This window comes from Myotis davidii, unplaced genomic scaffold (genome assembly GCF_000327345.1).
Source record: "Myotis davidii unplaced genomic scaffold, ASM32734v1 scaffold44, whole genome shotgun sequence".
NCBI classification, from domain to species: Eukaryota; Metazoa; Chordata; class Mammalia; order Chiroptera; family Vespertilionidae; genus Myotis; species Myotis davidii.
Window position 1 is genome coordinate 15,922,577 of NW_006299705.1, and position 13,405 is coordinate 15,935,981.

At 37.8% G+C, this 13,405-nt stretch overlaps 2 protein-coding genes across 2 annotated transcripts in view; one reads left to right on the top strand and one right to left on the bottom strand.

Annotated features, from left to right (window-relative positions):
* KIAA0825 (KIAA0825 ortholog) overlaps window positions 1–7,694 on the bottom strand; it is a 357,466-nt gene extending 349,772 nt beyond the window's left edge. Inside the window, exon 1 of the mRNA XM_006775530.2 lies at window positions 7,624–7,694. The gene's annotated coding sequence lies outside the window, so the exon portion shown is untranslated. The remainder of the gene's footprint in view (window positions 1–7,623) is intronic.
* A 57-nt stretch (window positions 7,695–7,751) lies between these two features.
* SLF1 (SMC5-SMC6 complex localization factor 1) overlaps window positions 7,752–13,405 on the top strand; it is a 65,085-nt gene continuing 59,431 nt past the window's right edge. Inside the window, exon 1 of the mRNA XM_006775531.2 lies at window positions 7,752–7,860. The gene's annotated coding sequence lies outside the window, so the exon portion shown is untranslated. The remainder of the gene's footprint in view (window positions 7,861–13,405) is intronic.

Below are 13,405 nucleotides of genomic sequence, written 5' to 3' on the forward strand. Positions count from 1 at the left end.
GCTGAATGCTAAAACAACCTCTTACACCTAATGGCCAGAGTCAGGGAAGAGGAGATCTTAGCAAAAAAAATAATGAAAGTGACAGGAAAAAAAACCTATCAGATTAACCAATTAGAAAACAGTGATTATGTGCTGTAAGTAGAGCAAGGAAGAAGCCTCTTCTTGGAAATAAGAAGGCTTTTCCTAGAAGCATGATACAAAAGGAAGAGCTCTAAATTTAGATTCTTAAGACCTAGCTCCTGGTTCAAGTCACATGTTTCCTGAGTTATGTGGACAAGTTAAATCACCTCTTTAGTCCTAATGTAAGATAAACAAAGTTAATTTAAATCTTTTGCTTTAAAATTCAACCGTGATTCACAGTAACAAACACATTTTATGTCCAAAACCTGAAGCCACACATAGCTGAAACAAAAATGCAAGCTAATAGTCACCAAATTGATAGGGCTGTGACCTGCCATTTGAAAGGCATTGAATTGATTGGTCTCTACGATTGCTTATTAAATAATAGGGGTAGGGGTGCCAGATGCACAAAACTATAATATCTTGATCTTTTTAACCACAGAGGTATCTTTGTTAAGAAAGAAAATAGAAATTCAAGTTCAGGCTATGGATGTTAACATTACTCAGCTGTTTAAGAATTTAAAAATTTAGAAATTTAGACACGTTTGTGTTTAATCATGTAATATCAAAAAATCAGTTGCTTAGCTACTGTTTGCATGTTTCAACTGTTCCTTGGAAGACATCTTTTGATTCCTTTAACAGTTCTCGGGCTAAAAAAAAATATAAAGTACTAGTGACCAGGTGCACGGATTTGTGCACATTGCAAGGAAATTAATTACAAGGTGGCTGGCGGGGCGAGACTGGGCGAGATGGGCCAGACATACCCTGGAGCCAAGTCCATCCCGCAGTCCATCCCTGGCTGGCCACACCTGGGGTGGCACTGTGTGGCCCCGTGAGGGATAAGGCTCCCTCCTCTCTGGTTTTGGGGTGCATCACCTGAGAACCGCTGCTGCCAAATCATTGCAGCTCCGCAGCTCCTGCGTTGAGAGCTGCTCCTGGTAGTCAGTGCCTGTCATAGCTACCGGTCAGATGGACACTTAGTATATTAGCCTTTTATATATATAGATTTTATATGTATAGATAATAAGTTTTTCATCTGAGGATATGTGCCTCAAATGATAAGGTCAATGTGTGGCAGCAGGGATTGTACTTTCCTTAGGGGAGGTTGGGACAGGCTGTAAACATCAAGAGTTGAAATTTAAAAACACTTCTAAATGACAGTTTATGACAACTGTTCTTTTTACTAATAACTAACATTATGCCAAGTGCTGGGCTGACACGGCTCTCCTTTAACGTGACGTTAGCTCCAGGATTGCTCATGGGCCTGGCTGAAGAAGCAGTTTGAGATTCTACTTATCCTCCTCCCCTGCCTTCCTTCCTCCTCTGCTTCATATTGTCAGGCCTGCATTGAGGCCTGAAAGCAATTTCTTCCCACTCTTGCTCCCTTTGCCTTTATCTTTCATAGGCACTTTCCCCAAAAAACCTCTTGCATATCTAAACCTCTCTTGGCATCTGCTTCTTTGATAATTTGAGCAAATAAAGTGCTTACAAGTCCAGCCACCATATTAAACTTTATTCATCATTATTTCATTTAATCTCCACAAAAGCCTTATAAAGACATTATTACTATTCCCATTTTACAAATAAGGAAAGAGTAGAAAAGTACCTTTCGCGGTGTCCCCAGTGTTTCACAACTAGTGATAGAGCTGGAACTAGAACTCAAGTCTGTTTGACTTCACAACTGGAGCCACAGACCTTATTTTAAAGCAATTCAGCTTTATTAAACAACAAAAAACATGAGATCGATCTCTAGTTTTTCTGATGCCGCCGTGCTTTCACACATTATCACATTTAATCCTAATAAATTCATAAAGTTAATTTTTATCATTTTACAAATGAACAAATTGGGGTTCAAAGAACTTAAGTAACTTCTTCAAGATCATATTATATAAGTTCATGAGTTTGAGCTCATGCTCATGTGGTCTCTGAATTCAGCTGTTCCACATTATGCTCTTTTGCCTGATAATAAAAATTACAATGGTCTGTCTTTTCTTTTTAGTTTTAGATAATTTTCATGAGAAATTTACTCAGCAAAAAATCCGCAATGGATTTACACAACTATATATGTTTGTTCTTAATTTCTGGGGGTGGGGTGTGAGTAAGCACAAGTATTATAGGCACCATTCTAGCACTGAGAATATCTCCTGAGCTGCCTCTCCCCTCATTTCCCTGAATTTTAATCAAAGTCTGAGGGGCGATAGCAGGAGCATCATTTCAAACACCTGTCTCCAATAACATATCAACAGTGACAGCTGGGAGGCAGTGCTCTATTCCCACTTCCAATTTAATTATGCTGATTTTTTGCCTTTGCCTCCTGACTCAACTGCAGTCTTTGGGTTCACCACTCAAAAACTTCCCTTAACCAGTCGTCACCTGAGAAGGTGAGTCAGCAGTCTGCAGACTCATTACTTCTAATGACAAAACCCTGTTTCCCAGCCTATGAAAGGACACAGCCTAGCAAGAGCCTGCATTATGCCTGGCAGACGGATGCTGAGCAGCCTGGAAGGAACTCCAGTATTCGAATGCTGGAAAGGGGGTGGGATTTTTGTGTTTTCTTGTTTTGTTTTCTGTAGATAAGGCATCACAGAAAGTCATGGAACAGAAAAGGGGGATCCTGGAGGAGCAGGGCACAGGAAGGGGAGGCAGATCTAAGTCTAACCCCACCACAGGGGATCCTAGAGTTACTCCTGGGAAGGAAGAGCCTACACGTCCTCTATCCAGTTCACCCCGTGATTTTAGGTGGGAAAGTGAGGCTCAGAGAGGAGCAAGTGGTTGCTTAGAGTCACAGACATCAGCAAGGTGCAGGAGACATGGAGAAGACAGCAAGAAGGAGTGAGAAGACCTCAGACCATGAGAGAGACTCAGAGCCCCACTGCCACCACAGCTGGGTCCCAGTGCCCAGCCGCCACCGTGTGGACTGTATGCTCGTGGACCAGTCCCAGTGTGAGTCCACATCCCCTCAGGGTGGAGGCCCAGAAACAGGGGGACAAATGGCCCTCAGAGGCCCCTCCTACCTTTGGGCCAGTTACACAGAGGTCACTGGAAAGAGGCAGATGTTCCCCAGCCAAGAGTGGACCCAGTGTGGTAAGTGGGCAAGTGAAGACCTGGGGCTGGAGTGGAACTATGGGCAAGTTTTCATTTCTTTCTTTTTCTTTTTGGCTTATCTGTATATTCTTATATTTCTGTAACAAATGGGGATTATTTCTACAAGAAAGAAATTAAATACCAAGCCCAGCCTCCCACACTATCCTGGTTATACCCACAAATCAATGCTTATTGTAAGAAGCCTAATATGTTGAACCTGACCACACTGCTATCCAGAGCTTGCCCTGAACTCAGCTTTTTTACCTCTACTATTAGCCTTCACCCATTCTACTTATCTGAAGTGAATTAGTCACTATTCTCTTTTCTGACACCTTTTCATCCTCCAATGGAATTCTTCCATCTTGTCCCTTTACCGAAATCCTCACCATTGCCTTTATCATTATGTCTTTCCTCATTTGTCCTCCTGGAAGCAAAATTTTTTGTCTGTGTTGCCAACATGTTTTGTGTTCAATGGTCATATGTTAATTGTTGCTCATAATACCTATTTGTGTATATAACAAGAGGAAAAATTTGTCACCTTTAGCTAATTTATAAAGCATTTTCATATCCACCAATCTTCTTTTATGCTCACAAGATTAGGGGGAAAGAGAATCAATATTTACTTAATGGCAACTGTGTGTCAGACAGTGTGTTTGAGGTTTTATGTGTATCATTTCGCTTAACCCTCACAGCAGTTTCATAGGTCTGTTTTACATATGAAAACATAGGCTCACAAGTTCATTGACTTACTGGGGTCTTACTGGCAAAAAGCATGGCTGAGGATTGTGTGTGTGTGTGTGTGTGTTTTAATATTTTGGTCTTGTTCTTTCTATTACAAAAACATAACTGTACATCTACCAATGTTGGAGACACCAATAAGTACAGATAAAACTCCACTCATGTTTTCTAGCACACCAGAATTGCTGTATTCAGTCAATACTTGGTAGCCAACTAAAGTCAGAGGATTTTAGAGCTAGGAGAGACCTGATAGATCATCTGAGCCAACCCCTGTATGTTATAGATGAGAAATACGATCTTCAGAGAAATAAAATTTCCTGTGTATACATGTGCCTAGTTAGTAGAGGAGCCAGGATTAAAACCCAACTGGAGGCAGTATAGTAAAGTGGTGAATACTATGGCCTTTAGAGTCAGCATTGTTCCAAATCACAGGTCTGATACGTCAAGATTGTGTATAACCTATAATGATTTACAGATCTTTGTTTCAGTTATTTAAGCTGTAGGAGGAGGATAATAAAACCCTATAGTGCTGTGAGGATTCAATGTAACACTGAATAGCAGAAAGTAAGCAACATTAATATTAGGTATTCTCTTATAGCCTATCTCACTGTCCAATCTTCTTTACAGGATACCACCATTGCCTTTTTTAGATGACTGACATGGACATATTTCGAGGGCAAAGTGAGTAACAATAAATATGCATTTATTTATGCGGTAAGTCCCTTTTAAAAAACACACTTAAAGATAAAAACAAGAACAGCACATTTGAAAATGGAATTGTTCATTCAATAAGTGTTTATTGAACACCAACTTACTATATGTCGGGCACAGTACTAGATGCTGGGTGAGAGATAATGAAAAAACTGATTATCTCAACCTTAATAAGCACTGAAATGTGGTTAAAAACAAAGAATCACTGCCCTGGCCAGGTAGCTCAGTTGGTTAGAGCATGGTCCTGATATGCCAAGGTTGCAGGTTCAATCCCTGGTCAGGACATTAAGAAGCAACCAATAAATGCATAAATAAAGTGGAACAAGTTGATGTTTTTCTTTTTCACTCTCTCTTCTTTGTGTCTCTTTAAAATCAATTAAAAAAACATCACTGAGATCTACCTATGGGGCATGCAAAGCAAATATCTTTCATATAGTTAATACAATATAATAAAGTACACATCACAATGAGACTATACACACACACACACACACACACACTCACATACTGAGTGGCTAGATTATTATGACCACGTGACATTTGTAGGCAAATTAGCTATAATTTCGCACTGAAGTTGCTAGAGGGCCAGACCATTATAAATAGGGAAGCACGTTGTTTACCACGACAGAAGTGACTTTTTTCTGAAGATATGGGTAAACAATGCAATTAAACAGCCTTTGAACGTGGGAGATGTGTGTGTGTGTGTGTGTGTGTGTGTGTATATATATATATAGAGAGAGAGAGAGAGAGAGAGAGAGAGAGAGTATGAAGGAAGTAAGAGCATCTTTAGAATTAAGTTCTGTTACTTCCAGTATTGGTCATTTCAACTATATTTTAGTGAATTCCCTGACAATTAGGTTATTTCTATTTCTCTACATTAAATAGAATATTGGAATGGGTATGTTTAATTAAGCATATTCCCTTAAAATATGTGATAATCACCATCTGTCTGAAGGTTATATGAGCAGGAGAGAACAGTTTTGCTAATAACCACCAAATAGCAGTTCTTGACAGGGCAGTACAAAGTTTAATTTCATGAATTTGTGATCATTCTCTTTCTCCATATACACACATGTATAAGTATATATGTATGTAAATATGTATAAAAAGCTGCTTAAAGAGATAGCTGGTACTCTGGACGTAGAATCACGAATATACTGATAATCTCTTAGATTGCTTATATTTGTTTGAATTAGGATAATAAAACCGGCCAAGGATCAACACAGAAATCAGATTATTCATATAATCTGATTAGTCATACCCTATGTTAATTCCTAAAATCCCTAAAACATTCCTTAATCCTTAAAACATTAACATAAAAAATTAACTTCTTAATTCCTTAGCACAAGAATTTGATATACTATCTATCCAATTTTACCTGAGAGTGAAAATGATTCTGTTATTATTATGAGAGGAAGTAGAGAGCACAGTAAAAGAGCCCAAGTGGTAAGTCGGGTAGTCTGGGTTCAAACGTCAATTGCCATTTAATTGTATAATTTGTGGGAATGTCTTTGAGTCTCAGTAACACATCTTTGAGTTTCAATATAAAATGTTTTGCAAAATAGGGATAATATGATTTTTTTTTGTAGGACTGTAGCAAGTTTAAATAAAATAATGAAAGTATGTTGTCTGGCAGACAATAGCTGTTTGTGGTTAGTATTAGTGATTGGCTATATTAATTTGACAGGAGATACTACAAATCAAGAGTAATGATTTACAAAATCACTGCCTGTCTAAACACATGTTGCTATATGGAAACATGTAACATCCATTAAATTATTACAATCCTTTCAACGGGAAACATAAAGGGGAAATACAAGATTTGATAAAAAATGGCAAAACTGAGATGAAAGGAGATTCTAAGAATTTGGTGAACTAGTATTAAGATTAGAAGGTCCATTTGCTGTTTGAAACATGGTGCATGGCTTTCAAAAAGTAACAAGGCACTTGCTGATGCATCAGAGGCCTTCGAGTGAACATATTTATTGCATTTTTCTTTATGGTAAAGTTATCCCTGGAACTCGTTTTGTAATTGGCTGTTTTGGGAAAAAAAAAAATCAGCTGGCTTTTCTGGAGGAAAAAAAAGTGATTTAAATATACGGTGGTGAGTGAAAACTGCTTACCTCAGGAAACTGCATTACTCAAGAAAGACAAGAGTCGCCGAGGTTTGCTACATCATGGTTTGTTTTAAATCGTCGGCTGAATGAGAGCACCTTGCCTCTTTACAACTTTTCTGGCTACCCAGGACCTCCATCTAAAATTCTCCTGAATCCTTCAAGATTGAGGAAGCCTGGAGCGGTGAGCCAGGACACCTTCCAAGAAAGTGCACCTGTTTCCTGATCACTGGTGTTTCCAAAAAGTAAAGCATGCATTTAAAAGCCCACGGTTTACATTTTAAGCTTGTTCTCTACCTCATGAGCTCATAGCAGCCAGGAAAATAAAGACCATTCTCACCTAATTCAAAACAGCTGCGAGGATGTTGAATTCTAGATCAGGCACGACCCTCACACCCCACTTACAAAATGTTTGTAAAAGGTGTCCAAGACTGCCTGCTTTTCAGACACTGCAACCCAGGGCAACGGAAACGGTATTCAGGAAAAGTATCGTAAAAATCAGCTCTGGAGAAACGCTGCCAACAACGGGAGAGTAAGAACACTTTGATTATTAGTAGAGACACTCGGCAGTAAACCGAGTTGCGGTACACGGGGTCGTCACCCTTGCTGAGGGACTTTTGGAGGCGGGAGGTCAATTTCCAACTTGGGGCTGGATACTGCAAGTGGGGAAGCGGGTAAGCCGCGCTCCCAGGGCCTTCTCTAGCAGTACTGAGGGCTAAGCACCACAGCGATGGATGGATGGATGGGGACTCTTGGTGCAAGCCTCGCCCGCTCGCTCCTGGGTCCAGCCAAGATGCTGTACGGCGCCCTGACCGGAAATACCAGGCCCAGGAGGCAACGCGTAAAAATCACTTACCAGTATCCCACCTCCAGCGCGGATCTAGCAGGAGCCAGGCCAGCCCACCTGACAACGGCTGGACGGCGTCACTGACAACCAACCGGAAGTGATCCAATAGCTTCCGGGACCACGGAGCGCGCGGCGGGAAATTATTTCCCAGAGCCCGGATTAGCGGAGCAGCCAGTGCTGCGGCGGCAGTCGGCAGTCTTCTCCCCTGCTACCGCCTGAAGGAAGCCAGACACTCCGGCCTGGAAGGTAAAGGGCCTCCACTCGGAAGATACAGTGTACCCTGACTCCGTGGGGATGCTTCCTCTGTGCCCCCGAAGTTTCTGCCGTTCCCAGTTGAGACGCTAGGAAGGGGCGGGGGTGCGCGGCGCCTAGGCTCCCGCGTGGGTGCGCGGTTATGGATCAGACCCTGCTTCTCACTTCAGGCCTCTCTCCCGGCCTCTCTGCTGTGCGGGGGGCCGAGCGTTTTCCCCGCCCCCCGTTTGCGCCGCTCAGCCGCTCGGTCTCCCCTGACCTGGGCGCTAGGCCACCAGCGTCTCTCGTTTCCATAGAACCGACTGGGACGCTTCTCCCAGAGCCCCAGCTTCTTGGCCGCTTTCTGTATTTTCACGTCACAGCAGGTGGCGGGGATCTCCCAGGCCCACCTCCCTGTGACGGGGGAAATGGTGTCATTCTTTTCTTCCTAGGAGAATTTTTAAACATGTTCAAACGGTAGTGCAGCAACTACGATACGTCTGTAACGATCACACACACACAGGCACAGGCACACGCGCATTTCCCTGAAGGTGGGGAGGGTCCGTGTTCCTGTGGATTATAATATTTTAGCGACCTAAAAGGCTGGGAACAAGACTTAACGGTAATTCTGGGGTTTCTTCCACTCCCAAAGCCTCTGATTAAATAGTGGCAAAAAAAAAAAAAAAAAGCTGGCCTGTCGCAGGTACTCCGTATCAGAATTGGACCCAGAAATTAGATGGAGCTTGATGTTGGAAGCTCTTTATTTTTAAACAAATGACTATCCTGTATTAACAAAATAAAAAGAAAATTTTACCATGGAAACCGTAGGAATTAAAATTAAAGCAGTACTTAAGTGTGCGAATGACGACGCACTTGCACCTAGTGAACTTTTTCGTTTCTTAGTACGTTATGCCTCAGTTACTAGAAGTATCTTTTGATAGGCAAGATGTTCCCATTTTAGAAAAAGTTTAACCTGTATTGCAGTTTTCAGTACAGAATTGAGAGTTTGGGGTAGGCTTTTATAAGGGGAATTTGATCGTGTCTTCTAAGTTAACCCAAAGGTTAATATACATTGTAAATGTATACTTGAATGTATAAATTTTTCAACTACTCGAATGTATAAATTTCTATTGTAAAGCCAGTCTTCAATAATGCAAATAAGCCCCTGTTAGAGCTGTTCTCTAAATCCACAGTTTCCCTTGCCTTATGTACTTAAGTTCATTTATATGTTTGAATATTTTCCTGCTTCCCTAAAGCAAAAAACATACATCATGTGGAAGTCTTTGAAAAGGTGGTCAAATGTGGGTACTTTTCATAATCAAAATTCAAAACTGAAGATTTCATAATAGTTATCCACAGTTTTCACTAATGTCTAAAAACATTAGGTTTTAGAAAAGCAAATATATGGCTTCATTAATTAGACAGTATTTTCTTGATTATTCTAAGATAGTCTTTTCACTATTTAAAGAAAAAAAAATTAAAAATAAAATCAACAATTCCATCTTCCGAATAATAAAAGCTAAAGATAGTGAAGAATCATATTTTTCAAAAATATAACTAAAATGGAATATTTACTATTGTGATTGACTCTCCTTAAATGTGCTATAAAATACACTATATACTGTTTCTTACCTTTGAAGGACATCTTGCTGCTTAAAAGTAAAAATATCCCTAAAACTTTTAGGTTCGCATAGTTTTTACTTTATATCAAAATTATTTAAAATAACAGTACACTTTTTCAAAGTTAGCAATTGTACTTTATCATTGAGTAATAGTTAAAAAAATTTTTTTTACGAACAGAAAAGCCCATATGAATTAGTCTAGTGATTAATATCAAATCTATTTTGAGAGAGAAATAATGAAAACTTTCTTTTTTATTAAAACATGGCACTCTTGACTTTCTAGAAATGCTTTGAAATTTTAGATATTAGTGTTATTTTTCTGAAATTATAATATAAATATTTTCAGTGATATTATCTAAATGTCTCCCCACCCTCATAGTAGATTCCTTTTCATGCAATGTATTTTTCTCTTGCACTAACTGAAAATAGATTGCTTTGTAAAATTATATTGTGGTTAAAAGTATTAGACAAAATTCTGATAATTAGTGATGTTGCAGAAAGGCATACAGTCTTTTGCAGAAACAGATGTAGGCTTTTGAATCTTGTTTTCACCATTGACTAGCTGTGTAGCCTTGAGCTAGTTTCTTAATGTCTCAGGTTCTCCAATATCCTTAATTTGTATGTGAAGGGTAAACAGCACTTGCATTGTTGAGAAGGAAATGAACTGAAATATATGAAGTGCCTAGATCACAGCTCAATTGAAATCCAGCTTGTTCAACCTTAGATCTTACGCTCCTACTAAGTAATACAAAGTTCTTAGGATACTGAAGCAGGTGTGACTTTCACTCCCCTGCCCCCATGACTAACCAGTATCTACTGTCCATTCATTATTTTTGCCCTGTCATACCTCTTGTTTTCCTTAAGGGCCCCTTTATCCCTAAAGCTAGCATCTCCAGTCCTGTCTGTTCCTTGTACAGTACTGGATATATCTCCATAAATCCTCTTAGCTGCTTATTTCTTCCTCACTACAGTTACTGTGCTGCTGCTTCTCCACTTCCTTCCTCTACTGTCAAATATACCATCTAAGAGCCTGGTCGTGACTGTTTCTTTACTAAATAATGTCATTGAAGTTAGAACATCCCACAAGTCTTGCCACTGGAGACCTTAGTAAAATAAATTTATATTTGTATATTCTAGTACACACACACATCCCATACCTTTGAAGGATGTGGCAGGAAACAGACGCTACATCTTTAAAAAAAATAATAAAGAAAATCCAAAGGCCACCAGAATGTAATTCAGCCAAAGCCAAAAGAATACAAAATTCCTAAACTCCACGTGATGTTATAGCATTCAGAGCCAAATAGTATTTGACTCATACAGTGTGAGTATTGGGATTTATGTCTACCTTTTGCAATATTGGTTAAAACAAAGATCCAACACTTTACTGACCCTATTTAATTTTAGAACTTTTTTTACTTTTCCAGCTAAATTTCTTAGGTAACAGAAGTCATGAAAATCTTCCAAACTTGAATTCAAAGTAACAATATTGGTTGTATACCTAGAGGGGAGTATAAAAGTTATTTTCCTTAGGTTTTAAAATAAAAAATAAAAATAGGTTTAAAATTAAAGTAGTTCACTTGAATAACAAACATTAAGAAACTACTGGTTTACCCTAAAACATTAGAGCCTTAAAACCGTGAAGAATATTCTGTGGCATGGAAAAAGTGATCACAATATAATTTTATATAAGAAGGTACAGAACTGTATAATATTTAATTTTCATGATATATATCTTTTCATACACAAGTCAAATCCTTTCCTTTTCCCCATATATTAACAGTGGTATTACAGGGTGAAGGATTTAGAAGTGATTTTAAACTTTCTATATACTTTGTAGTATTTTTCAAATTTTCTTTAATAAGCATGTGTTAATTAAAAGACAAATCAGTAAAACTTATTTTGAGGAAAAATTTTAGTTCTTAAATGCAAATTTATAAATTAAACTTTTAAAAAATCCCTTAGTTCTCTTAATAGCATACAACTAATAATATACATTATATTCTCAAAGCTGTATGATACACCATGGCTGCTCATAAAATAAATTATAATGCCGATTAGGAAAAGTTTCTCCTTATTTTTCTACCATAGACCTCTTGAAAGCATCTCTCTAGCCCTTCTCTCTTTTTTTTGTAACATTTTCCTCTTTAACCCAACTGTTGCATCCCGCACTTTCATCTCCCTCCTGGACCATATCTTTATATTCACATCTGTATTCCTACCGCTACTTTTCTCCGTGTTCACTTTTCAACATTTTATGGCTATGTGTCATATTTTTAAAGTGTGTTCTAGCTATGTGTCATAAAGAATTATAGGACCTAAAAGCTAGTGCATAATGTTCTTAATTACGATGAGTGCTATAGGTTTATTTGCATTTCTGACTGGCACCAACTGCAAAGGAATTTCAGGCATCAGGGATAGGCCCATGTGGGAGATATTTTGGGAAAGTCCATACCACAGAGACAGTTGCTTGCTCTGCATAAATGCCAGCTCTGCTCTCAATCATTATCTCCTTAGTTTGTGTATTAAATGGTTCAAGGTAAGTGACCAGATTTTTAAAATTACTATAATATTTTACAAAATTACTACAGAGCATTTTCTTTAAGAATCTAGTATATAATTTTTATTTTTTGACAGTAAGAATAACATTTAATTGTTAAGTAAGTGCTCATTTTGGTTTTTCCCTTTTACTGTGTAATCTCGAAGGACCACCTCCTGTAAGTTCTAGAAAAGTATATAATTTCCCCAGAAATGCCACTGATACAATTGCATTGCAGTATATTTATTTTCTTTCTTGTGTTGGAAGTCTTCTAGAAGTTAGCTCTTGATCCTCCAGACCCCATAACACATCTTCTACAAAAAACTTGACCCTACTTTTAAGATCTTGGAATTATTTGGGTCATTGATAGTTATTACATTAGTTTTGTATAGTGCTCTCTTTGGGTTTATTACATAATAGATTAGACTATTGTTTATTATTTTCTTAATCCTTCAGGGTCATAGGAAGAACCACTAAACCACTAATTTTATAAATACAAAAATATGTCCATATATTTATATATGTCTATGTCTAATATATATAGATAACAATTTTCTCATGAAACCGTATGATTAGATCTATGACCTAGGTCCTAGGCTATTAGTTTGTCATGTGATATGATATTAAGCTGAATATATGGTAAATGCTTTTGCTTCAAATAGATCATTTTATTATAGGAAGCTATTAGATTAGGTTAATGGAATTTGTTTTTTTAATCTGTGCTACTTATTGTGTGCCATCACTGGGATTTAAAATTTTGTGTAAGTTTAGCAAATAGCCCAGTTTTTCTGATAAACTTGTGAGTAAATGTATATTCTGATTATTATTTTTTAATTTTCATATTTTCATAATGTTTGAATCAGTACATTCTATTCCCCCTGTGTTTCTTCCATTTCCTCTTTGCTCGTTTAATTTCAGTTCCATGTTTAATTGTTTTTCAGAGGAAACTAGTTGCTTTACAAAGCCTTTCCTGATTTCTATTAAGCACAGGTGGTCCTGTTCTTATTTTACTGTGAACTATTTGACAGAAAATGTTAAATATATAAATTGGGTATATCTCATTATAAAGACAATATAATTTAAGATGAAAACTGTATTATACACTGACTCTAGTAAGTCTTAATAACTTAATCATTTTTGCATTAAACCAAAATATGTTAAAATGTCACCTCGTTAATGATGAACATTCAAATTATATAATAGCTATTAATTTGATCTAGAAGAGGAACATAATACGATCGATTGCTTTTCTCACAGGTTTATAGAACATACATTTAAATCTCAGGAATCAGAAGGATAAAATTTAAAGGACAACGTTAAATAAAACTGTTTGAGTTGTAACATTACAGTGATTTTCTTATTGCTTTCTGTATATGCTAATTATTTAACAATGGTTTCT